This window comes from Lethenteron reissneri, chromosome 56, assembly GCF_015708825.2.
Source record: "Lethenteron reissneri isolate LAM-NWPU_2019-01 chromosome 56, ASM1570882v1, whole genome shotgun sequence".
Taxonomy (NCBI): Eukaryota; Metazoa; Chordata; class Hyperoartia; order Petromyzontiformes; family Petromyzontidae; genus Lethenteron; species Lethenteron reissneri.
In genome coordinates this window covers 5,856,349-5,883,139 of record NC_083834.1, presented here as the reverse complement: position 1 = coordinate 5,883,139, position 26,791 = coordinate 5,856,349, and the positions used below count along the sequence as shown (strand labels likewise).

The window sequence follows — 26,791 nt, the reverse complement described above, 5'->3', positions numbered from 1 at the left end:
AAAACCCATAGACTCACACAGAAACCCATAGACTCACACAGAGACCCATAGACTCACACAGAGACCCATAGGCCCAAACACAGAGATCTATAGACTTGCATACAGAACTACACTTACATAGAGACCTATATACTCACATAGAGATCCATAAACTAACATAGATACACATAAACTCATACAGAGACTTGTACTTACATTGAGACCCATATACTGTAAGTTCAAAACAACCCATAGGCTCGCATAGAGGCCCATAGACGTACCCAGAGACCCTTAGGCTCAGACAGATACCTATAGACTCACACAGAGACCCATATACTCACACAGAGACCCATAGACTCACACAGAGACCCATAGACTCACACAGAGACCCATAGACTCATACGGAGATCCATATACTCGCGCAGAGACCCATAGACTCACACAGAGACCCATAGACTCACACAGAGACCCATAGACTCATACAGAGACCGAAGACTCACACAGAAACCCATCGACTCACACAGAAACCCATAGGCCCAAACACAGATATCTATAGACTTGCATACAAAACTACACTCACATAGATACCCATAAACTCATACAGAGGCTCATACTTACATTGAGATCCATATATGTGCATAACAACCCAGAGGCTCGCATAGAGGCGCATAGCCCCACCCGGAGACCCTTAGGCTCAGACAGATACCTATAGACTCACACAGAGACACATATACCCACACAATGACCCATAGACTCACACAGATACCTATAGACTCACACAGAGACCCAAAGACTCACACAGAGACACATGACTCACACAGAGACCCCTAGACTCACACAGAGACCCATAGACTCACACCGAGACCCACAGACTCACACCGAGACCCACAGACTCACGCAGAGACCCACAGACTCACACAGAGACCCATATACTCACACAGAAACCCACATACTCACACAGAGACCCATATACTCACACCGAGACCCATATACTCACACAGAAACCCACAGACTCACACAGAGACCCACAGACTCACACCGAGACGCACAGACTCACACACACACACACAGAGATCTGTACTGGAGGTGCCTTCGTCACTAGCAGCGATGGTCCACCACTCCTCCAGTCCTCACGCAATCACAGGGCTCATGGGCCACCTGACATCACATCACAGCGGTGTCAACCTCAGCAGCAGCAGCAGCAGCAAATCACTGCGACTAAGACTCAACTTTACATTCACCCACCCCACCACCGTATCCCCACTCACCTCTCTCGTACCGTGTGTGGTCCGTTCACTGTTGGTGAAGTCGCCTCTCCTCCTACTCCTCCGTCTAGCTCTCTCGCTGGCGTCCCCACAGAGAAGAGCGCAAACAGCTGAAGGAGACGCGCTCGCAGTACGAAGTCAGACCTCTCTTCTCGTCACCACACCGGGAGTTGCCAGCTCGTCCATGGCTCCATCACCCCCCACACACACAACCCGAGACTCTCTCCCGCCTCTCGCCGCTTCTCCAACGACAGCGTCGACTCCGAGGTCGCACGCGCCGAGATGTGCTGTGCTGTGTTGATAGCTGGCTCTGGTTAGATGGCTGCCTATTCCTGTCCAGCGGAATTTGAAGTTGAAAAGCCCCGGGCGAGGCTGCTATCCGTGTCGCTCGATGGCCAACGGCACTTGAAGTCGTGTTGCTTTACAGATGAGACGAAAGTCCGCCCGGTGTAGCCTCTGCCAGGCTGTTGTTGTGGTTGCTGTTGTTGTTGGGGGTAGTCGCTTTGCTTGCGAGCGGCAACAGCAGCAGCAGCAGCGGCACAGGTGAAGAAAGGCCGGCAGGTTACTGTGGTGGCACGGCGAGCAAGCGGAGCGGTGTCACTCAGCAACCACGCCCGGGTCGCTTCTAGTGTCGATGTTTACAACTTCGCACCAGGTACACTCACTTGAGGCTGAGTCGACCTAGGGGAGGGGTGGGGTAGGGTGGTGGGGGTGGGGAGGGCGGGCAGGTGAGGGAGGACCCATGTGACCGCTTCGTGATAATCGTCACTCGCTGTGTGTGCGCGCGTGTCCGTGAGCGGGGATCGAACGCGCGTGGCCGGATTCAGAGCGCAGCGTTCAGTCACTGCTCCCCACCACGCACACAACACGCAGTCACATGCAAAGATCACCCGTGTAGCCTTGAGAGACTGTAGGGGCAAGTGCCGTCAGCGAGCGACTTTGAGGGGCTTCACGGCACGCGAGAGGGCGAGTGGCCAACACCACACCCGGCCGCCTTTGTCTCCCCAGTGGCGATGTTTCCACCTCCGCAACAGGTACTCATTTGAGGCCGAGTCGACCTAGGGGAGGCCCAGGACCGGTTCAGACAATCGTCACCGGGTGTTGTTGGCCGTGGGTGGGAATCGAACCCGCGTGGCCGGGTTCGTAGCGCGGCGCGGCGCTAACCGCTGCGCCACCGCTCCTCACTACAGCAAGCAGTCTCCGTCACGGTGAAAGCTGCTGGAGTGACACTCAGTCACTCACTCGTCGAGTGGTGAACAGTGGCCGAATTAATCTAATGCGGGGCCTGTCGCATATGTTATAAAGGGGTCCTAGTAAAATAAACACGTAAATATTAAAACGCGTACATGTTTAATTTGCATAGTAAAGCAATTGTAATTTTTTTATTCTCTGTACAGCCGGATAATACGACAAATGGCTAACCTTAAACACCCGGTCGTTCGTAAAAGTTTAAGGCAGTATAGTACTACAGTAATAGAGCAAGTGCAGAATCACTTAACCGGAATTGATAGCTTGAAAGCATTTAGAGCGGGGCCTTTGAAAGTGCGGGGCCCGTAGCGTTTGTAACTACTACACGTGCAGATACTACATATGTAGCTACTACACGTGTAGTAACTACTACACGTGTATCTACTACACGTGTAGCAGCTACTAACATGCAGCTACTGAGTGGATCGAGAGCAGGATCGTGGGATATCAAACCCCAGGGGATCTTCTGCACGTTGGATCTTAAGAGTAACTGATTGGGTACATGCGCGGGTATTGTTGGGAGCGGTGGGAGTTGAATGGAGGTGATTTGCGTGTGGTGCATCAGCCAGTCATCTCGGTCATCTCGGTCAGTCGACCGGTGGCACCTGCTGGGTCTGCCCCGTGACCTCCTGCCAGCGGGCGTTCGACACTTCACGTGGTGGCCTCAAGGTGCACTTGGCCTGGCACAAGCGTCGTGGTGACGTCACCGCCACTTAGTGGCGAATGGCGGTTGTTGTTGTGTGTGTGTGTCTCTGTGTGTGTTCATCTGGGGAGCGGTAGTGAAGTGGTCAGCTGCGCTGCGCTACGCATCGGGTGACCCCGAGTCTCGATTCCCGCTCACGGCCAACATCAGTGACGATTTTTCTGAATAGGTCCTGGGCCTCCCCTAGGTCGACTTAGCCGTCAAATGAGTACCTGGTGCGGTGTGTAAACATCGCGACTGGGGAGACAAAGGCGGCCGGGCGTGGTGCTGGCCACCCACCCCCTCGCGCGCCGTGCCGGCCTTCATAGGTGCTCGCTAACAGCACTTGCCCCACCAGCCTGCGAAGGCTACACGGGGGATCTTTGTCTTTGTGTTAGTCTCTCCGTCTCTTTCGGGGATCGATGACGAATTCTCTGAACCTGTCCTGGGCCCCTTACCTTTAGGTAGACTCGGCCTTAAGACGAGTTAGCCGGGGCGATGCGTAAACATCGGCATTGGGGGACCGCACCACCCACCCTCTCGTTTGCTACTCGCTGACAGCACTTGTCCCCAACAGCTCGGTAAGGGGCTATACGGGGCATCTTTGTCTTTGCTTTATTTCTCTCTCTCTCGTTCTCGCTGCCAGAGGTGGGGTTTTGGCGATGGTGACTAAAGTTTCTAACCAGCAGAAGAATATATATACCGTCTGTAAATATAAATATGCATGCGCCTGTGTGTGTGTGTGTGTCAAGGGTTCGCCCACCCGTGCCGCGATGACGTCAGCTGCGTTAAACGATGAGACGAAGCCCCGCCCCCTTCACCCCCCGCCCCCTTCACCCCCACCCCATCCTAATATCGAGCCCCCCCCCCTCGCTCCTCACCCCCTCCCCCTTCACCCCCACCCTCGTATCGAACCCAGCCCCCCCTCTCGCTCCTCACCCCTCCCCCTTCACCACCACCACCCCACCCTCGTATCGAACCCAGCCCCCCCTCTCGCTCTTCACCCCTCCCCCTTCACCACCACCACCCCACCCTCGTAGCAACCCCAGGCCCCCCATTCTTTCCTACCGTGTACAGATGAACAAGGGCAGTCGCCACTGCGACGAGACCGCTTGCTGGTGTCACCACCTTAGCGGTGATCGGTTTGATAACAAATGAACGAAACTCTCCACGATACAGGGTTCTTATTATTTTTTTTGGGGAGAGGATAGTGTGGTGGTGGTGGTGGTTAGATCGCGTAAATAAATAAATGTGGTGTCGTCTAACCCGCCACTTAGCAAAGGTTTGTCACGTAAACCGAACGCGCCAATTCGGTTACCGGTTTCAGCACCGTCGGCTGTGTGTTGGAGATCAACGCCACAGCATTTGCAATTCGAGTACGACGTTTCGCTGGCGATTTCGACCGGCATCAGCAGCAGGCGACAGACACATTTGGCTGCCGCCCACAGAGCTGTGTAAGCTCTTTGTTCAGACGGGACCTGACGATCACACACCAAGTGGGCTTATTACCATCACGTGGACATTTACAGCGGCCGAACACTCGAAACGCGTGGCGATGTTGATTCTAAATCCACGCGACCACGGGGAGAGAGAGAGAGAGAGCGAGACACGCAAACTTCAAATATACAGCAGCAGGCGTCAGGGTCGGGATGGAACCCACGACCTCCTGTACACCGGGCGAGGGAGTTAACATCTCACCACGGGGAGATAGATAGAGAGACACGCAAACTCCAAATATACAGCAGCAGGCGTCAGGGTCTGGATAAAACCCACGATCTCCTGTACACCGGGCGAGGTAGTTAACATCTCACCACGGAGAGAGAGAGAGACACGCAGACTCCAAATATACAGCAGCCGGCGTCAGGGTCTGGATCGAACGCACGACCTCCTGTATACCAGGCGAGGTAGTTAACATCTCACCACGGGGAAAGAGAGAGAGACACGCATACTCCAAATATACAGCAGCAAGCGTCAGGGTCTGGATAAAACCCACGATCTCCTGTACACCGGGCGAGGGAGTTAACATCTCACCACGGGGAGAGAGACACACACAAACTCCAAATATACAGCAGCAAGCGTCAGGGTCACGATGGAACCCACGACCTCATGTATACCAGGCGAGGTAGCTAACATCTCACTACGGGGAGAGAGAGACACGTAAACTTCAAATACACAGCAGGCATCGTCAGGGTCGGGATCGAACGCACGACCTCCTGTACACCGGGCGAGGTAGTTAACATCTCACCAGTGCGCGCCACCCCAAAGCAGATTCCACGTCCACAGTTTCCTTAACGCCAATAAAATGGGGCTGAGCGTTTATGACCGAACCTTTGCACGCTTCGGCACAAACACGACGCGTAACCGAAGTCCGTACGCTTCGTGACTTACTGATAATTAATCGTCTTGGAACAAGGAGGCTTGACGTGGCTCGGAGGCTCCCTGCCAATGCCGGGTCTCAGCCACTGCTCTGGGATTGAACCCAGGTGCTCAGGTGCGAAGCGAGTTGATGGTGTCAGCCGGGACACCACTGCCTGACAGATAGACCCGCAGAATCGCATAGAGACACGCAGACTCGCATAGAGACCTGTAGACTCGCATAGAGACCTGTAGACTCGCATAGAGACACGCAGACTCGCATAGAGACCCATAGACTCACACAGATACCCATAGATTCGCATGGAGACACGCAGACTCGCATAGAGACCCATAGACTCACACAGATACCCATAGATTCGCATGGACACACGCAGACTCGCATAGAGACCCATAGACTCGCATAGAGACCCATAGACTCGCATAGAGACACGCAGACTCGCATAGAAACCCGTAGACTCACACAGAGACCCATAGACTCGCATGGAGACACGCAGACTCGCATAGAGACCCATAGACTCACATAGAGACATAGAGACCCGTAGACTCACATAGAGACCCGCAGACTCACATAGAGACCTGTAAACTCACATATAGACCCGTAGATTCACACAGAGACCCGTAGACTCACATAGAGACTTAGAGACTCGCATAGAGACATATAGACTCGTAAACTCACACAGAGACCCATAGACTCACATAGAGACTTATAGACTCACATAGAGACCCATAGACTCACATAGAGACATATAGACTCATATAGAGATCGGTAGACTCACATAGAGACCCGTAGACTCACATAGAGACCCATAGACTCACATAGAGACCCATAGACTCACACAGAGATCGGTAGACTCACATAGAGACCCGTAGACTCACACAGAGACCTGTAGACTCACATATAGACTTATATACTCGCATAGAGACCCATAGACTCACATAGACACTCGTAGACTCACACAGAGACCCAAAGACTCGCATAGAGACCCATAGACTCACATAGACACTCGTAGACTCACACAGAGACTCGTAGACTCACACAGAGACCCATAGACTCACATAGAGACCCGTAGACTCACACAGAGACCCGTAGACTCGTATAGAGACCCTTAGACTCGCATTGAGTTCCATAGACTCGCATAGAGACATGGACTCGCATTGCAGTCCATTGACTCATAATGAGACCTATGAACTCACTTATATCGAGTTGCGATTAAACCGGGGTTTTAAGTTCAGTGGCTGTCTAACTGCCTATTTATTTTTCAATCTGTGTAATACATGCGTACATGGACGTAGCCATGGAGTCAACATTGGGGGGGTGACCAAATCTTCCAGGGGGTCTGGGGGTCCCCCCCCAGAAAAAAATCTAAATTTGAAAACGAATTTACTGCCATTTCCTGTCTAAAATATTAAAAGATTCACTACCATACGGGATTGACTTTTTATTTATTTTTTACAATAATGCCTAATAGTGTATTGTATTACATTGCTCTGTTTTTTTCTTTTTGACCTTTTCTTGTTTCATTGTATGTAATGGCAGAGATTAGGGATTAATAAAGAACAACCATAACCACAATCATATGAACATAATTCTATTCTATAGCAAATATATTTCGGGGGGGGGAGGGCATTTTGAGCATATTTATTATAATTACGGGCTTGTATGCGAACCTACCTCTCTGTATGTCTATCTCTCTGTACCACTGTCTACCTACGTAACCCACCTGTCTCTCCATTCGATAATTATCGATCTCCCTGTGGGCCTATCTGGCTATCTGCGTACGTGTGTCTCTCTATCCGTTGGGGAGCGGTGGTGCAGCGGTTAGCACTACGTTGCGCTGCGAACCTGGCGACCCGGGTTCCATTCCCGCTCAGGAACAACACCAGTGACGATTATCTCAAGCGATCCTGAGCCTCCCCTAGGTCGACTCAGCCGCAAATGAGTACCTGATGCGGTGTGTAATCATCACCAATGGGGGGGAAACAAAGACGGCCGGGCGTGGTATTGACCACCCACCCCTTCGCGTGCCGTGCCGGCCTTCATAGGCGCTCGCTAACAGCACTTGCCCCAACAGTCTGTTAAGGCGATACGGCAGATCTTTGCCTTCATCTTGCGTGTGTCTCTCCTCTCTGCCTCCGTCTCTCACCCTCTGCCCCACGCTCCCTCGCCCATTGATCATCGGCAAGCAAGCAAGCACGCTGCATCATACTCCCCCGGTTTCAACACGAACAGATCGCCCGCGCAGAAACCAACAAATGGCTTGGGGGGGTGGAGGGGGTGGAGGGGGTCAGGACCCAGAGCCGGCAAGTCGAGCCGGGTGACATTCCTACGTCGGCTAGGCAGCGGCAAGAGCCGCCTCGCACTTTGCCGCAACCCGAGCAGACCGAAAGCCTCACCTCCGAACGATGCGAACGCACAAAAGCATCAGCTACTTTACCACCCAACCACCTACCACCACCCCCCCGCAGTTCAGGGGGTGTTCCCATACACCGATACAACAACAACAACCGCCATTCACCACTAAGTGGCGGTGACGTCACCACGACGCTTGTGCCAGGCCATGTGCACCTTGAGGCTACCACGTGAAGTGTCGAACGCCCGCTGGCAGGAGGTGACGGGCAGACCCAGGTGCCACAGGTCGACTGACTGAGATGACTGAAACGACTGGCTGATGCACCACCTGTGCCCCCTACTGTGACAACTTGCTGTGCTTTAGCCACCCGGCGCTCCGCTCGTTGTTGTGAGCGTCGCTCCTCCGCCCTCCGTTGTTGTTGGAGGGCGACTGCCTCCAACTGCCCAGTAGCAGCGTCCTTCACGAGCCTCCTCCACAGAGGCCGATCTTGACACCGCTGGTACCGGCCATCGGCAAGTCCACTCAGCTCCACGTCCACCACCGAGTAACCGTGCCACGTCCGTTCGCCACTGAGCGGTGGATGCCGCCACGTGAAGTGCCCAAAGGCTCCGCTGCTGCTGCTGGCACGAGGAGGTCACGGGACACGGGGGCAGACCCAGACCGTGCCGCGGGGTTGACTGACTGAGATGACTGGCAGATGCACCAGCTGTGCCCCCTACCGTGCCACCACAAACCTCCCATCGCCGCACCCCCAGATTCAAACGAAAAATGTATTTAACTGGCGAAGTTTCGGGCAATCACCACTCAATTTGCAGCACGTAAAAGGGTTGCGTTCTTTATCGGAATGAGAATATTTATTCTTGTAACACGGAGGAATCCGATGAGCTGTAAAGCTCTTGATTAACGACGCCATACATCGTCGTGATCACCGTCGGGCATGGGCATCACGATCGTGGCACGTGAATGGTTACGTGATTCGCGTGCCATGAACGAGAGCCTTTTCACCGACACGCCCTCCTATTATAGTGTCATTGACACGGTGAGTACTGAGGTTCTCATTTGCCAACGCAGCAAAGGCAGCAGCAGCATCATTATTGCTTCAACGTCATCATTGGTTGAAGAACAGAGCAGCAGCAGCAGCAGAAGCAGCAGTTGCTCGCAAACTTGGCTCCGCGCTGAAATCGACCAGGAGGCATGAGCCGATCAGGCTCAGAAGTTCACTTCCGTTTACGAATCTCGCGTCTGGCAGCAAACACGACCAAGGAGGTGGATGCCTCTTTGGTCGTGTTTGCCACCAGTGATGAGGTCTCCTGCTGCTGCTGCTGCTGGCCAACGACGAGAGGGCTTCAGCAGCGAGGGAGACAGAGAGAGCGACACAGAGAGACAGAGACAGATACACAGAGACACACAGAGAGAGAGAGACACAGAGGGAGGCAGAGATAGAGACAGAGAGACGCCGAGAGAGAGACACAGAGACACACAGAGAGAGAGGCACAGAAAGAGAGGCAGAGATAGAGACAGAGAGACACAGAGAGAGAGAGAGACACAGAGACACACACACAGAGAGAGACACAGAGACACAGAGAGAGAGACACACAGAAAAACACACAGAGAGAGGCACAGAGGGAGGCAGAGAGAGACAGAGACACACAGAGAGAGACACACAGAGACTTTTGACTTTTAAACAACTTTTATTGTCGCCAGCAGCAACAGCACTGGAGGCTATTCCGACACGAAATACACAAAGTCACTAGCAACCAAATAAACAAAACGCTATAAATCCACGCGCGGTGGCACCAAATGTACCGCGCACAACACGAAAGAAAAGTCACGTGGTGGTGGTTGTGGTGGTGGTGGTTGTGGTGGTGGTTGTGGTGGTGGTGGTGCTGGTTGTGGTGGTGGTGGTCATCGCGCACGCCACGGTGACGAGCGAGCGCTTCAGAAGGTGAACACCACGAGGTGCCGTCCACGCTGGTGCAGAGAGGGGCTTGTCCGGCTCCCCAGCGTTCGAAGAAGACGCGCTGCACATCACCGACATGTGTGTGGTACATGGCGTGCTCCAGCCGGAGCCGCGCCTTGAGCAGGCCCCTGAACACTGGAAGCAGCACAGAGCAGCCGTCAGTGTCACCTTCCAGCATCTTATTCCTCGTTCTGTACACCGGCATCTTCGCCTGAGCACAGGCGAAGTTGGCGAGGTCATGGCGCTCGGTAGCCAAGGCACCACCCCATTTACGAAGCTGCTGTTGTAGAAGGGCACCCCCAGTTTCCTGAAGATGTCCCCCAAAAGGCGGAACATTGCTTTGAGCCGATGCTGGTAATGGGTCACTGCCTCCAACTGTCCTGTAGCGGTCTTCACGAACCTCCTCCTCCTCCACACGAAGACAACGATCTCCCCGTGTAGCCTGTAACAGACTCTTGGGACAAGCACCTATGAAAACCGGCATGGCCACGCAAGGCGGTTGAGTGACCAGCACCACACCTGGCCGCCTTTGTCTCCCCGACTAGTGATGCTTTACACTCAGCACTACGATACTCATTTGAACCTCGCAACGATCTTGCCATACTTGGTCACTCGCACCGAGACACGGACAATGCTCACCCGAGGCTTCAAACAAACACACGCTCAGCTCAGCACGCGCTTAGCTCACGCATACCTGAACGAGGCAGGGTGCGAGCAATTTAAGAGAACGCGATGCTCCTCGTCACTGTCTGCATGCTCGGAGGCCCGGTCCATCGCGGAACTCGCCAGGGATGTGAAGTACGCCAGCAATGCTGTGACTTTGCCGAATATTGTTTTTCGCATTTCTAACTATTCCTGAGAGGTGCATTCAGACACACAGAGAGAGAAAGAGACACATCAGAAACGAAAAACTCAGCGAGTACAACGCAGCAGCAGCAGCAGTAACATCGGAGGTCATCGCGATGGCGAAGAAAATACGTTTTGTACGTTCCATACAATATCAAGTAAAACTAAACTATTTACATTTTTATTTTACCAGGTAAGGCCCACTGAGCTATTTAGCTATTTTTCAGAAGCGATTTTGCTATCACAACTGACAGCTTGACGAGGTTGGGCTTGATCATCATCATGATCATCGCGTGGACATTTATGGCAGCCGAAGTGCTCTAAACATTGATTTAAAATGTGGAGGGGAAAATCAGAGGACCCGGAGAAAAATCCACGCGACCACAGGGAGAGAGAGAGACACGCAAACTCCAAATATCCAGCAGCAGGCGTCAGGGTCGGGATCGAACCCACGACCTCCTGTATACCAGGCGAGGTAGTTAACATCTCCTAGCTACCGTGATGATGATGATGAGAGAGAGACACGCAAACTCCAAATATACAGCAGCAGGCGTCAGGGTCGGGATCGAACCCACGACCTCCTGTACACCAGGCGAGGTAGTTAACATCTCCTAGCCACCGTGATGATGATGATGATGAGAGAGAGACACACAAACTCCAAATATACAGCAGCAGGCGATCCCAAAAGGGATGGCGATGAGACTTGAGGTGGTAGCGAGGAGGTGACATTGATGATGTGTTGGTTGTCATGGTAACAAAGAGGTGACATTGATGAGGTGTTGGTCGTCTTGGTAACGAGGTGACATTGATGAGATGTTGGTTGTCTTGGTAACGAGGAGGTTACATTGATGAGGTGTTTGTTGTCTTGGTAACGAGAGGGGTGACATTGAAGAGGTGTTGGTTGTCATGGTAACGAGGGGGTGACATTGATGAGGTGTTGGTTGTCATGGTAACGAGGGGGTGACATTGATGAGGTGTTGGTTGTCATGGTAACGAGGGGGTGACATTGATGAGGTGATGGTTGTCTTGGTAACGAGGAGGTGACATTGATGAGATATTGGTTGTCTTGGTAACGAGGGGGTGACATTGATGACGTGATGGTTGTCATGGTAACGAGGAGGTGACATTGATGAGGTGTTGGTTGTCTTGGTAGCGAGGAGGTGACATTGATGAGGTGTTGGTTGTCTTGGTAACAAGGAGGTGACATTGATGAGGTGATGGTTGTCTTGGTAACGAGGAGGTGACATTGATGAGGTGATGGTTGTCATGGTAACGAGGAGGTGACATTGATGACGTGTTGGTTGTCTTGGTAACAAGGAGGTGACATTGATGAGGTGTTGGTTGTCTTGGTAACGAGGAGGTGACATTGATGAGGTGTTGGTTGTCTTGGTAACACGGAAGTGACATTGATGACGTGTTGGTTGTCTTGGTAACGAGGAGGTGACATTGATGAGGTGATGGTTGTCTTGGTAACGAGGGGGGTGACATTGATGAGGTGTTGGTTGTCATGGTAACGAGGGGGTAACACTGATGAGGTGATGGTTCATCTTCTTTGTTCTTTCGGTAAAGTCACGTAGAAGGGAAGTAATAAAATAATAAAAATAAAACATAATAAAATAATTCTCACGACGTTTCGGCCACAACGCAAGCAGCCGTCCTCAGGTGAAAACCAGGTCTGTCGAGGCGACAGGTGTTGGTTGTCATGGTAACGAGGAGGTGACATTCACAACGTGAATTACGCAATGACTTTGCCCCCAGGGCCGTTGCGTGTGAAGTCACAGAAGGGTGAAACAAGTGATGTTGGCAATGCGGGCACTGCTGCTGCTGCTGCTGCTGCATATGTTGGACTTCTTTCGCACCGTACGTAGCCAACCGTGGATACAACAAGCAGCTCTCAAGAAATGTGTTTGTCTGTCTAGATCAGGGGTCGGCAACCAAAATAACAAGAAGAGCCATTTCTTTCCAATTCGGTACAAAATTCAGTATTTCAAGAGCCGCAATGCATCTGAGTACATACGTACTCATCGTCAAGAAGCAGCCCGTAAAGAGCCGCATGCGGCTCCGGAGCCGTAGGTTGCCGACCCCTGGTCTAGATGATGATCATTTCAATGTGCACGGCTACCGGTGGCTTCCTCATATCGGCAGGGAAGAGCGTTCCAGACGGCCGCCTTGGTTCCGTGGCTGAGCCAAGAGCCGCTGCCGCGAAGATGATCAAAGGGACCGTCCATAAATGACGTCACGCACCTGGGGGTGGTGGGGGGTCAGACATTTGTGACGATGTGTGACGAGGGGGGGGGGGGGGAGTTTGAGAAATGTGACGTCACGTAAAATGCTGCAACTTTAAATAAATATAGACAACACGTTCTACTTAATTGAATCGACTTTTTAATAAATGTTTTCTCCTACAACATCAGAGTGCAGCGGCACATTAAATACGCACTACAATGACAATAGTTTAACGCGATTTGAAGCATTTTTTTTTTTTGGGGGGGGGGGCAGAGCTTGTGACGTCATATTTGAGGGGGGGGGTCTGACTTATTGTGACGCCGTGTGACGAGGTGGGGGGGGGGGGGGTCAAAAATCGTCCAAAATCGCGTGACGTCATTTATGGACGGACCCAAAGGAGGTGCACAAGGACAGTCAACAATGCGAACAAAACAACGTGTGGTCTTTAAATAATATTAATTTTTAAAAACATAATAGGTGAGCTTGCGAGCCAATGGCTCTTGATGTGCTGTTAAGAAGGTCCATTACCCGAAACGTCGCCTATTATATCTGTGTTTTTTTAAAAGACTAAGATCCCCCGTGTAGCCTTAACAGACTGTAGGGGCAAGTGCTGTTAGCGAGCACCTATGAAGGCCGGCACGGCACACGAGGGGGTGGGTGGCCAGCACCACGCCCGGCCGCCTTTGTCTCCCCATTGGCGATGTTTACACACCGCACCAGGCACTCATTTGAGGCTGAGTCGACCTGGAGGAGGCGCACCACCGACTCAGACAATCGTCACTGGTGTTGGTCGTGAGCAGGATTCGAACTTGGGTCTCCGGGTTCGATGGCTGCTCCACTACGCCATGTACATGGGACAGAGCAGTGGTTCTAAATCTTGGGACAGAGCAGTGGTCCTCAATCTTGGGATGGAGCAGTGGTTCTAAATCTTGTCTGGTTTTAAATCTTGGGGTAGAGCAGTGGTTCTAAATCTTGGCTGGTTCTAAATGTTGGGACAGAGCAGTGGTTCTAAATCTTGGGATGGAGCAGTGGTTCTAAATCTTGGCTGGTTCTAAATCTTGGCTGGTTCTAAATCTTGGCTGGTTCTAAATCTTGGCTGGTTCTAAATCTAGGGATGGAGCAGTGGTCCTCAATCTTGGGTGGCTACTGTTGTTGTTGCATTTTCTTTTAACAGAGGATACCCCCCCCCACCCCCCATTGCTTGACCCAACATTGGCTCTGAGAAATAAATGTGTTGACGATGAACATCCGATATTTTCACAAATTGTCCGTGTTGTGAGGTTTAACCTAGATAGCCTGGGGTCACCTGCAAACGAATAACAAGAAAAAAACATTATACGGATGTTCTGCGCGTGCGACGTCATTTGTTCAGTTCCTCCAGGCAACCCAACATTGTTTGCTATCAACGAGTTTATTCAGGTCTTTCATATCGTTATAGGTTGACCGTATGGATTTCAAAATGTAGCGTGGTTATTTTACATGGGCAGATTCATCCAACGTGACCATTCACCAATGATTCTTACGCACGATATAGTTTCACGCATTTATAAATCATCTCACGTCACCCCCTTGGGACGTTGCCACGTAACCCCAGGGAGAGGATCCGCGTAACCCCCGGCTGAGAACCACTGGGATCGAGCGTTTCTCCCTTGCCGAGGTGACATGCGCTGTGAACAGAACAACCGGATTCGTTGTGAGGGCAGCGCAAGCCCTGTCATTCTCTCGCTGCTTTCAGAACAATCTTCAGGATCGCATCATCGTCAAGATCGCATCACCACCAAGATCGCATCACCACCAAGATGGCATCACCATCACCAAGATCCCATCACCACCAAGATGGAGTCACCACCAAGATCTTATCACCATCAAGATGGCATCACCACCAAGATCCCATCACCACCAAGATGGCGTCATCACCATCACCAAGATTGCGTCATCATCACAAAGAATGGGTTAGCTTCCAAGCCCCCCCCCCCCCAAGTCACTGCATTATTTTGTATTCAACACGACGTTACCTGTGTAATGTATGCATTGCTGCGTAATTACATTATCAAAGCGTGTTTGTTTGCATGCTTCCCACCGCAGTGTTCGCGTTGAAGACCTCGCAGAGAATGGCTTTGACGGCGACCTTGCGGGATTGGTGCCAGAGAGTTGCGGCCATGAGATTGAGCATATTGGCAAATATCGGAGGAAAGCGTTAACGAGTGACGCGATTTCGATTTAAAGCTTTCGTGACTGCAGGGATTCACCTTCTTGGTTATTTCGGTAAAGTCACGTAGAATGTAAATAATAAAATAATAAAAATATAAAACATAATAAAATAATAAAATTTCGATTTAAAGCTTTCGTGACTGCAGGGATTCATCTTCTTGGTTCTTTCGGTAAAGTCACGTAGAATGGAAATAATAAAAAAATAAAAATAAACATAATAAAATATTATTTTATAATGTTTTATTTTTATTATTTTATTATTTCCATTCTACGTGAAAAAGAAACATAATAAAATATTATTTTACTATTTTTTATTTTCATTATTTTATTATTTCCCTTCTACGTGACTTTACCGAAAGAACCAAGAAGAGTGACACGATGTGCAGTGGATACCTCAACTCGGCAATGTTTACTCTTTGGTTCTGTTGGTTAGGTAGAAAATTAATAGATCACGACGCTTTGATCGCAACACAAAGCAACCGTCTTCAGGTGAAACAAACACTCCTTTATCTTCTTGGTTCTTTCGGTAAAGTCTCGTAGAAGGGAAGTAATAAAATAATAAAAATAAAACATAAAAAAAACATATTATATTATTTTATTATATTATATTCTTTTATTATTATATTATTCTATTATGCTTTATTTTTATTATTTTATTATTTCTATTCTACGTAACTTTACCGAAAGAACCAAGAAGATGAATCCCTGCAGTCACGAAAGCTTTAAATCGAAATTTAAACACGCCTTCGTCAGCAGTTTTACTGCTGTGGTTTTCCCACCCGAGGACGGTTGCTTGTGTTGCGATCGAAACGTCGTGATACATTATGTTTTTGTTTAATTTTATTTTTCTACCCACGTGACTTTACCGAAAGAACCAAAGAGTATGGATTCCTGCAGTCACGAAAGTTTCAAACCAAGTAGCCAAATGACTCTAAACGCGTGGTGATGTTGATTCTAAATGTGGAAAGGAAAAACCGAGAACCCGGAGAAAAATCCACGCGACCACGGGGAGAGAGAGAGAGAAACACGCAAACTCCAAATATACAGCAGCAGGCGACAGGGTCTGGATTAAACCCACGACCTCCTGTATACCAGGCGAGGTAGTTAACATCTCCTAGCCATCGTGATGATGATGAGAGAGAGACACGCAAACTCCAAATATACAGCAGCAGGCGACAGGGTCTGGATTAAACCCACGACCTCCTGTATACCAGGCGAGGTAGTTAACATCTCCTAGCCATCGTGATGATGATGAGAGAGAGAGACACGCAAACTCCAAATATACAGCAGCAGGCGTCAGGGTCTGGATTAAACCCACGACCTCCTGTACACCAGGCGAGGTAGTTAACATCTCCTAGCCACCGTGATGATGATGATGAGAGAGAAACACGCAAACTCCAAATATCTAGCAGCAGGCATCAGGGTCGGGATCGAACCCACGACCTCCTGTATACCAGGCGAGGTAGTTAACATCTCCTAGCCACCGTGATGATGATGATGATGAGAGAGACACGCAAACTCCAAATATACAGCAGGCGTCAGGGTGTGGATTAAACCCACGACCTCCTGTACAACAGGCGAGGTAGTTAACATATCCTAGCCACCGTGATGATGATGAGAGAGAGAGAGAAACACGCAAACTCCAAATATACAGCAGCAGGCGTCAGGGTCGGGATCGAACCCACGACCTCCTGTATACCAGGCGAGGTAGTTAACATCTCCTAGCCACCGTGATGATGATGATGAGAGAGACACGCAAACTCCAAATATACAGCAGGCGTCAGGGTGTGGATTAAACCCACGACCTCCTGTACAACAGGCGAGGTAGTTAACATATCCTAGCCACCGTGATGATGATGGGAGAGAGAGACACGCAAACTCCAAATATACAGCAGCAGGCGTCAGGGTCGGGATCGAACCCACGACCTCCTGTACACCAGGCGAGGTAGTTAACATCTCCCAACCACCGTGATGATGATGATGAGAGAGAGACACGCAAACTCCAAATATACAGCAGGCGTCAGGGGTCGGGTTCGAACCCAGGCGTAGAGGTCATCTGTCCATGCATCGTGATAATGACTACGAAGCTGATTGGTGCACAAGGCAACAACAACAACATCAACAAGGTCACATTCCTGTGTGTGTCTGTGTGGCCTTTAAAGGAACAAAAACATACACGTGACATGCAACGTCTCGGTCAATGGCTCTTCTTTACAGAACGTACAATGTGCCGTGATTTTTTTTTACGAATGTATACAATATGTGACGTTTCGAGAAATTGCCCTTCCGCATCCATGCATACAATTCGTAACACATTGCATGTGCTGTGCAGAAGGGCCAATCCCTGAAACGTCACCTATTGTATATATATACATGAGGAAATTTAATCTAATGGAATATTTACACAAAGGGGCATTCACTCAAGGTGCTTGACACGGGTTCCAAAGCGGTTTGACACACAGAGTGGGAACGCATCTCTGAGGGTCTCTGTGTATCTCTGTGGGTCTCTGAGTATCTCTATGTATCTCTGTGGGTCTCTGTGTATCTCTGTGGGTCTCTGTGTATCTCTGTGGGTCTCTGTGTATCTCTGTGGGTCTCTGTGTATCCCTGTGGGTCTCTATGTATCTATGTGGGTCTCTGTGTATTTATGTGGATCTCTGTGTATCTCTGTGGGTTTCTGTGTATCTCGGTGGGTCTCTATGTATCCCTGTGGGTCTCTGTGTATCTCTGTATGTCTCTGTGTATCTCTGTGGGTCTCTGTGTATCTCTGTGGGTCTCTATGTATCCCTGTGGGTCTCTGTGGGTCTCTGTGTATCCCTGTGGGTCTCTGTGTATCTCTGTGGGTCTCTATGTATCTCTGTGGGTCTCTGTGTATCTCTGTGGGTCTCTGTGTATCTATATGGGCCTCTGTGTATCTCTGTGGGTCGCTGTGTATTTATGTGGGTCTCTACGTATCTCTGTGTGTCTCTGTGTATCTCTGTGAAGGAGAGCGTTGGGCATGATTGGCATTCAGCAATTGCCATCCGCGTGTCGGTGAGGACCCACGAGAGAGGGCCCTGTTTGAAGTGACAGCACATTGGAGTGGCCACGCGGTGACGTCATCAGGGCCACTAGTGGAAATTTAAGAAGCGGTAGTGGAAATGTAATTATCTACGTGACCCCTCCCCCCTCCCAATTATTTTTTTGGGCAGCAACCCTTTCAAAACTTATTCATTGCATAAATGGATTAAGGCCTTTTTTAAATCCTTCATATTAAGTTTGCTTGCTTGCTTACGACCGTGCAAATCTTTCGGTCGTTTTTTAACCCACTTCCCGTGGTCCAATCGAGCTGACATTTTGCACACAGACTCGTTGTGCGTGACAATTAATGTTCTTGAAAAAATTTTTTCCAAAATTTTACACTTTTTAGGACAAAAATATTATATTTTATTACCAATTTCTTAATGGTGCAATGCAATCATCTGACCCATAGGTGGCAGCCATCTCAAGCCAGAGGACGAGAGGACTCTAGCTGCCACGCATATAAAGGATTTATAGTGAAAAACTTTATTTTTACGGGTTATACTTGTTTAAATATATATTTTGCATTTCCTATGTAATTTTTTGGAAATGTAATTGTGGAGGTGGCACGGTGAAACGTACTCGATCACAAAGATAGGGGTCCCCCGTATAGCTTTCACCAGACTGCTGGGGCAAGTGCTGTTAGCGGAACGGCGCACGAGAGAATGGGTGGGCCAGCTCCACGCCCGACCGCCTTTGTCTCCCCACTGACGATGTTTACACACCGCAGCAGGTACTCATTTGAGGCTGAGTCGACCTAGGGGAGGCCCAGGACAGGTTAAGATAATCGTCATTGGGTGTTGGCCGTGAGCGGGAATCGAACCCGGTTCGCCAGGTTCGTAGCGCAGCGCGCTAACCGCTACACCCCCCCCCCACACACACTCTCACCTGCACACACTCACGTACACACACACACTCATCTACACACACTAACCTACACACACTCACGTAGACACACACACTCACCTACACACACACACTCGCCTACAAACACACACTCGCCTACAAACACACACTCACCTACACACACACTCTCTGCACACACACTCACTTGCACAAACACTTACCTACACACACTCACCTACACTCACATACATACACTCACCTACACACACACTCACTTATACACACACTCACAAGCATACACACTCAGCTCCACACAATCTCACCTACACACACACACACTCACCTGCACCACACTGACCTGCACACACACACACTCTCACCTACACACACACACACTCCCCTGCACACACACTCACCTGCACACACACACTCCCCTACACACACACACACTCACCTGCACACACACTCCCCTACACACACACACACACTCACCTTCACACACACACTCTCACCTACACATACACACTCACCTGCACACACACTCACCTACACACACACACTCCCCTACACACACACACACTCACCTGCACACACACACTCTCACCTACACATACACACTCACCTGCACACACACTCACCTACACACACACACTCCCCTACACACACACTCACCTGCACACACACACTCTCACCTACACATACACACTCACCTGCACACACACTCACCTACACACACACACTCCCCTACACACACACACATTCACCTGCACACACACACTCACCTACACACACACACTCTCCTGCACACACACACACCTACACATACACACTCACCTGCACACACACTCGCCAACGCAATATTTCAAATTTGCAACTTGAAAAATCCCCGTTTGTAAAAAAAAAAACTTATCGAAGTCACCACGAGGTTCGTATGTTGGGCGGTCATCCGGAACCAAGGCGGTGCATTCACTACCCTCGCGATTTTAGAATCGTGGTCAACGGACCTGGTGGTTCCGTGTGCTCGCGTGTGCAAGGCTCGCTGATCTGAAGGTCCGGAGGTTTCAAATTCGGCAGCCGATACGAAGCCACCGACATCTCGGGCGGAGTAGACAAACGCCGTCCAAACGGAAATATCGTGGAGCCCTGCCTCTCCCTGTCTCTCTCTCTAAATCAGCTCAAGCACTCCCGTGAACCACGTGACCTCTGTGTGTGACCCCCCCCACCCTGAACCCCGCCCTCCACTCTCCTCGCCCCGCCCACTGCGAAAACAGACGCTGCTGCCGCTCCCCTTCCATGGAGCTCACTCCTGTTTCGCTCATCCCTTTTCTTTTTAAATCCTTTATATTAAGTTAGCGTGCTTGCGTGCTTGCTTGCACGCTTACGACCGTGCAAATCTTTCGGTCGTTTTATAACCCACTCCCCGTGATCCAATCGAGTTGACATTTTGCACACAGACTCGTTGTGCGAGACAATTAATGTTCGTGAAAAAAAAATTCCAAAATTTTACACTGTTTAGGGAAAACATATTAAATATTTAATTACCAATTGCTTAATACTGGCAGACAATCCATAGGTGGCAGCCATCTCAAGCCAGAGGACGAGAGGACTCTAGCCGCAACGCATATAAAGGATTTATAGTGAAAAACTTTGTTTTTACGGGTTATACTTATATTAAGTTCACTTGCGTGCTTGCTTGCTTGCTTACGACCGTGCAAACATTTCGGTCATTTTTTAACCCACTTCCCGTGATCCAATCGAGCTGACATTTTGCACACAGACTCGTTGTGCATGACAATGCATTTTCGTGAAAAAGAATTTAAAAAAGTTTTCCACTTTTTAGGAATTTTTTTCATTATTTAAAATAGCAATGTGATAAAAATGAAACTCTTACTCAAGAAAAACAGAAATGAATAATAAAATAAAACCGATGCCACGCATATAAAGGATTTATAGTGAAAAACTTTGTTTTTACGGGTTAATTTTTTTTTACGATCAGAGGAAACAAGAAGATGCTCGGTGTAGTCGGCACTTTGCTTCGTTCATCATTTTTTTTTTGCTTTATGTAAACCCCCTTCTCTCTTCTCTTCTCCTCTCGCTGTTTAACTCCACTCTCATCATCATCACAATCATCACCCTATCATCAGCAGCATCACCCTTTCATCACCATCATCACGCTCTCATCACCATCATCACCCTCTCATCATCACCATCATCACTCTCTCATAATCACCACCATCACACTCTCATCACCACCACCATCACCTTCTCCTTACCACCATCACCATCATCACACTCTCATAATCACCATCATCACCCTCTTATCACCACCATCACCCTCTCATCATCATAATCACCACCATCACCCTCTCATCACCACCATCACCATCATCACACTCTTATGATCACCATCATCACCCTCTCATCACCACCATCACCCTCTCATCATCATCACCATCATCACCCTCTCATCACCACCATCAACTTCTCATCATCATCACCATCATCACCCTCTCATCATCATCACCACCATCACCCTCTCATCATCATCACCATCATCACCGTCTCATCATCATCACCACCATCACCCTCTCATCATCATCACCACCACCATCACCCTCTCATCACCACCATCACCCTCTCATCATCATCACCACCATCACCCTCTCATCACCATCATCACCCTCTCATCACCATCATCACCATCACCCTCTCACAACCATCATCACTCTCTCATCATCACCATCATCACCCTCTCATCATCACTACCATCACCCTCTCATCATCATCACCATCATCACCCTCTCATCACCATCATCACCCTCTCATCATCGTCACCACCATCACCCTCTCATCACCATCATCACCCTCTCATTATCATCACCACCATCACCCTCTCACAACCATCATCACTCTCTCATCATCACCATCATCACCCTCTTATCACCACCATCACCCTCTCATCACCACCATCACCCTCTCATCACCACCATCACCCTCTCATCATCATCACCACCATCACCCTCTCATCACCACCATCACCCTCTCATCATCACCATCACCCTCTCATCACCACCATCACCCTCTCATCACCACCATCACCCTCTCATCATCATCACAACCATCACCCTCTCATCACCACCATCACCCTCTCATCACCACCATCACTCTCATCATCATCACCACCATCATCCAGGTGCGTCTCCTCTCCCGGTGTCTCTCTCTCTCTCTGGTTGTGATTCTTGCACCACGCCGCCGGGCTGGGGAGACACAAGCGACTTAGATGAAAGCCTCCGAGAAAAGGAAAATAACAACAACAACATAGTCGTCGGTGGTTCTGGTCCACTCTGTCCATGTGTCAATGACCAACGTTGTCTGAACCATATGCCAGGGAAGGTGGGTCGTCACGTGGCTAGGAGATGTTCACTACCTCGCCTGGTATACAGGAGGTCGTGGATTAGATCCGGAACCTGACACCTGCTGCTGTATATTTGGAGTTTGCGTGTCTCTCTCTCTCTCCCCGTGGTGAGATGTTGATTACCTCGCCTTGTATTCAGGAGGACGTGGATTCAATGCCGACCGTGGCGCCTGCTGTATATTTGGAGTTTGCGTGTCTCTCTATCTCTCATCATCATCATCACGGTGGCTAGGAGATGTTAACTACCTCGCCTGGTATGCAGGAAATCGTGGATTCGATCCCGACCCTGACGCCTGCTGCTGCTGTATATTTGGAATTTTCGCGTCTCTCTCTCTCCCCGTGGTCGCGTGGATTTTTCTCCGGGTCCTCCAGGTTTCGTCCCTTCACATTTAGAATCAACATCGCCACGCGTTCAGAGTATTTGGCTGCTATACATTTCCACACGATGATGATGACGATACGCCACTTGGCTGAGTTATCATTTGTGACAGCCAAAGTCGCTTCTGAATAAGTATAACCCGTAAAAACAAAGTTTTTCACTATAAATCCTTTATATGCGTGGCGGCTAGAGTCCTCTCGTCCTCTGGCTTGAGATGGCTGCCACCTATGGGTCAGATGATTGTCTGCCAGTATTAAGCAATTGGTAATTAAATATTTAATTTGTTTTCCCTAAACAGTGTAAAATTTTGGAAAAAAAATTTCACGAACATTAATTGTCTCGCACAACGAGTCTGTGTGCAAAATGTCAGCTCGATTGGATCACGGGAAGTGGGTTAAAAAACGACCGGAAGATTTGCACGGTCGTAAGCAAGCAAGCAAGCACGCGAACTTAATATAAAGGATTTAAAAAATATCTGCATGCCTCAGTGGGGCCTTAGCCGTTAAAGAGAATATAGTATTTGGTTTGGGATACACGTCCACACTGATTAAGCACGTGTCTCTCTCTCTCTCTGCTCATTGGATGAGCACTCGAAACACTTTTGAAGTCTTTTCAAGGCAAGTGCCCTTTCAGACACATGTTGTGAGCAGACAGACGTTTTTGTTGTTGAACCATCTGTTGCCGTGACCGGTTTCGACCTTTAGGGGCTCGTCAGCGGTCAGGAATTCTTCACAAATTCTTCCTCCCAACGAAAGGGCTCTCTGAGAGCTAAGAAAACCCGTAAGAGTGTCAGAATTTGAATTTTTAGTGATACTGGAGGAATCCAATGGGTTATGAAGATATTTTAAACAGATTCCCAGTATAGTGACGGGTGAGAAAGTTACAACAACAATGAACAACACAACAACACGATGAGAGTGCAAAGTGTAAGCAAATCACTAGAATAATGAAAATGAAAATAAACTAATTTTCAGTTTAACACGCAGGAGAATTTCGCCACTATTATTCACAGTAGAGGTGTTTGGGGTAGAGCGCGTATGGAACAATCAATAACGCGATCTAACAACAAAAAACACCTCTTAGGGGTAAACTATTTTTTTATTTTATTTATTTAAAGCTTTCGTGACTGCAGGGTTTCATATTGTTGGTTCTTTCGGTAAAGTCACGTAGAAGGGAAACAATAAAATAATAGAAATATAAAACAATAAAAATTCTCACGACGTTTCGACTGCAACACAAGCAATCATCATCAGGTGTGAAAAACACAGCAAGAAAATGTATTGCTGCAAGAATTTTTTTTATAAAACAATAAAAATTCTCACGACGTTTCGACTGCAATACAAGCAATCATCATCAGGTGTGAAATCCACAGCAAGAAAGGGCCCACTGAGCTGTGTGGATCTTTTTCAGAAGCGAGCTGGCCACCACAAATGAAAGCCTCAACGAAGTGGCTCATCAACATCATCACCATCACAGCCAAAGACTCTGAATGCGTGATGACGTAGATCCTAAACGTGGAGGGGAAAAACCCTGTGGTCGCGTAAGAGAGAGAGAGAGACACGCAAACTCCAAATATACAGCAGCAGGCGTCAGGGTCAGGATCGAACCCACGACCTCCTGTACACCAGTCGAGGTAGTTAACATCTCATAGCCACCGTGATGATGATGAGAGAGACACGCAAACTCCAAATATACAGCAGCAGGCGTCAGGGTCGGGATCGAATCCACGACCTCCTGTACACCATGCGAGGTAGTTAACATCTCCTAGCCACCGTGATGATGAGAGAGAGACACGCAAACTGCAAATATACAGCAGCAGCAGGCGTCAGGGTCAGGATCGAACCCACGACCTCCTGTCCACCAACCGAGGTAGTTAACATTTCCTTGCTACCGTGATGATGATGAGAGAGACACGCAGACTCCAAATATACAGCAGCAGGCGTCAGGGTTAGGATCGAACTCACGACCTCCTGTAGACCAGGCGAGGTAGTTAACATCTCCTAGCCACCGTGATGATGATGATGAGAGAGAGAGACACGCAGACTCCAAATATACAACAGAAGGCGTCAGGGTCGGGATCGAACCCACGACCTCCTGTAGACCAGGCGAGGTAGTTAACATCTCCTAGCCACCATGGTGTTGATGATGAGAGTGAGAGACACGCATACTCCAAATATACAACAGCAGGCGTCAGGGTCGGGATCGAACCCACGACCTCCTGTCCACCAACCGAGGTAGTTAACATTTCCTTGCTACCGTGATGATGAGAGAGAGAGACACGCAGACTCCAAATATACAGCAGCAGGCGTCAGGGTTAGGATCGAACTCACGACCTCCTGTAGACCAGGCGAGGTAGTTAACATCTCCTAGCCACCGTGATGATGATGATGAGAGAGAGAGACACGCAGACTCCAAATATACAACAGAAGGCGTCAGGGTCGGGATCGAACCCACGACCTCCTGTAGACCAGGCGAGGTAATTAACATCTCCTAGCCACCATGGTGTTGATGATGAGAGTGAGAGACACGCAGACTCCAATTATACAGCAGCAGGCGTCAGGGTCAGGATCGAATCCACGACCTCCTGTACACCAGGCGAGGTAGTCAACATCTCCTAGCCACCGTGATGATGATGATGAGAGAGAGACACGCAGACTCCAAATATACAACAGAAGGCGTCAGGGTCGGGATCGAACCCACGACCTCCTGTAGACCAGGCGAGGTAGTTAACATCTCCTAGCCACCATGGTGTTGATGATGAGAGTGAGAGACACGCAGACTCCAATTATACAGCAGCAGGCGTCAGGGTCAGGATCGAACCCACGACCTCCTGTACACCAGTCGAGGTAGTTAACATCTCATAGCCACCGTGATGATGATGAGAGAGACACGCAAACTCCAAATATACAGCAGCAGGCGTCAGGGTCGGGATCGTACCCACGACCTCCTGTCCACCAGGCGAGGTAGTTAACATCTCCTAGCCACCGTGATGATGATGATGAGAGAGAGACACGCAGACTCCAAATATACAGCAGCAGGCGTCAGGGTCGGGATCGAACCCACGAACTCCTGTACACCAAACGAGGTAGTTAACATCTCCTAGCCACAGTGATGATGAGAGAGAGAGAGAGACACGCAAACTACGAATATACAACAGCAGGCATCAGGGTCGGGATCGAACCCACGACCTCCTGTATACCAGGCGAGGTAGTTAACATCTCTCCAGCAAGTTCTCATTATCGTTGTGGCATCACAACAATACTCGGGTCGCCCTCAAACAGAAGCTACAAATATCGTGGTCTCCCCCCCACCCAAGTCCCCCCCCCCTCCCACTTCAACTCTGACGTAATAAAACCACGTGACCCTAGTCGACAATCGGATCAAAAGCAGCGCGTCACAAAGGGGCTCCGCTCGTCGCTGATTGGTCGAGCGCGCTCGCTATGAAACTGTGTACATTCCGCTAGGAGGTGTGTGTGTGTGGGCGCGCGCGTGTGTATGTGTGTGTGACTCACCTTGTGGGGAGCGGTGGTGCAACGGTTAGCGTAGTGAACCGGTCCTTGGGCCTCCCTAGGTTGACTCTGGTGCGATGTGTAAACATCGCCACCTTGGGGAGACAAAGGCGGCCGGGCGTCGTGCAGGCAACCAGCCCCATCGTGTGCCGTGGTAGCCTTCAAAGGTGTTCGCTCACAGCACTTGCCCCAACAGTCTGTTAACGCTATAGGGGGATCTTTGTCTTTGCCTTGTGTGACTCACCTTGCAGGGAGCGGTGGCGCAATGGTTAGCGTACTGCGCTAGGAACCCGGCGACCCGAGTTCCATTCCCGATCACGGCCACTAACACCGGTGACGATTATCTGAACCGGTCCTGGGCCTCCCCCCTAGGTCGACTCAGCCTACAAAAAATAAGTACCTGGTGCGGTGTGTAGTAAACATCGCCACTGGGGAGAC

At 49.7% G+C, this 26,791-nt stretch overlaps 1 long non-coding RNA gene across 1 annotated transcript; it reads left to right on the top strand.

Moving 5' to 3' along the window:
* The first annotated feature begins 2,041 nt into the window (after positions 1 to 2,041).
* Positions 2,042 to 15,124, top strand: LOC133357101 (uncharacterized). The gene is made up of 3 exons (XR_009756928.1): positions 2,042 to 2,278; positions 14,669 to 14,885; positions 15,019 to 15,124. It is a non-coding gene; the product is annotated as an uncharacterized LOC133357101 (long non-coding RNA).
* The last annotated feature ends 11,667 nt before the right edge of the window (positions 15,125 to 26,791 follow it).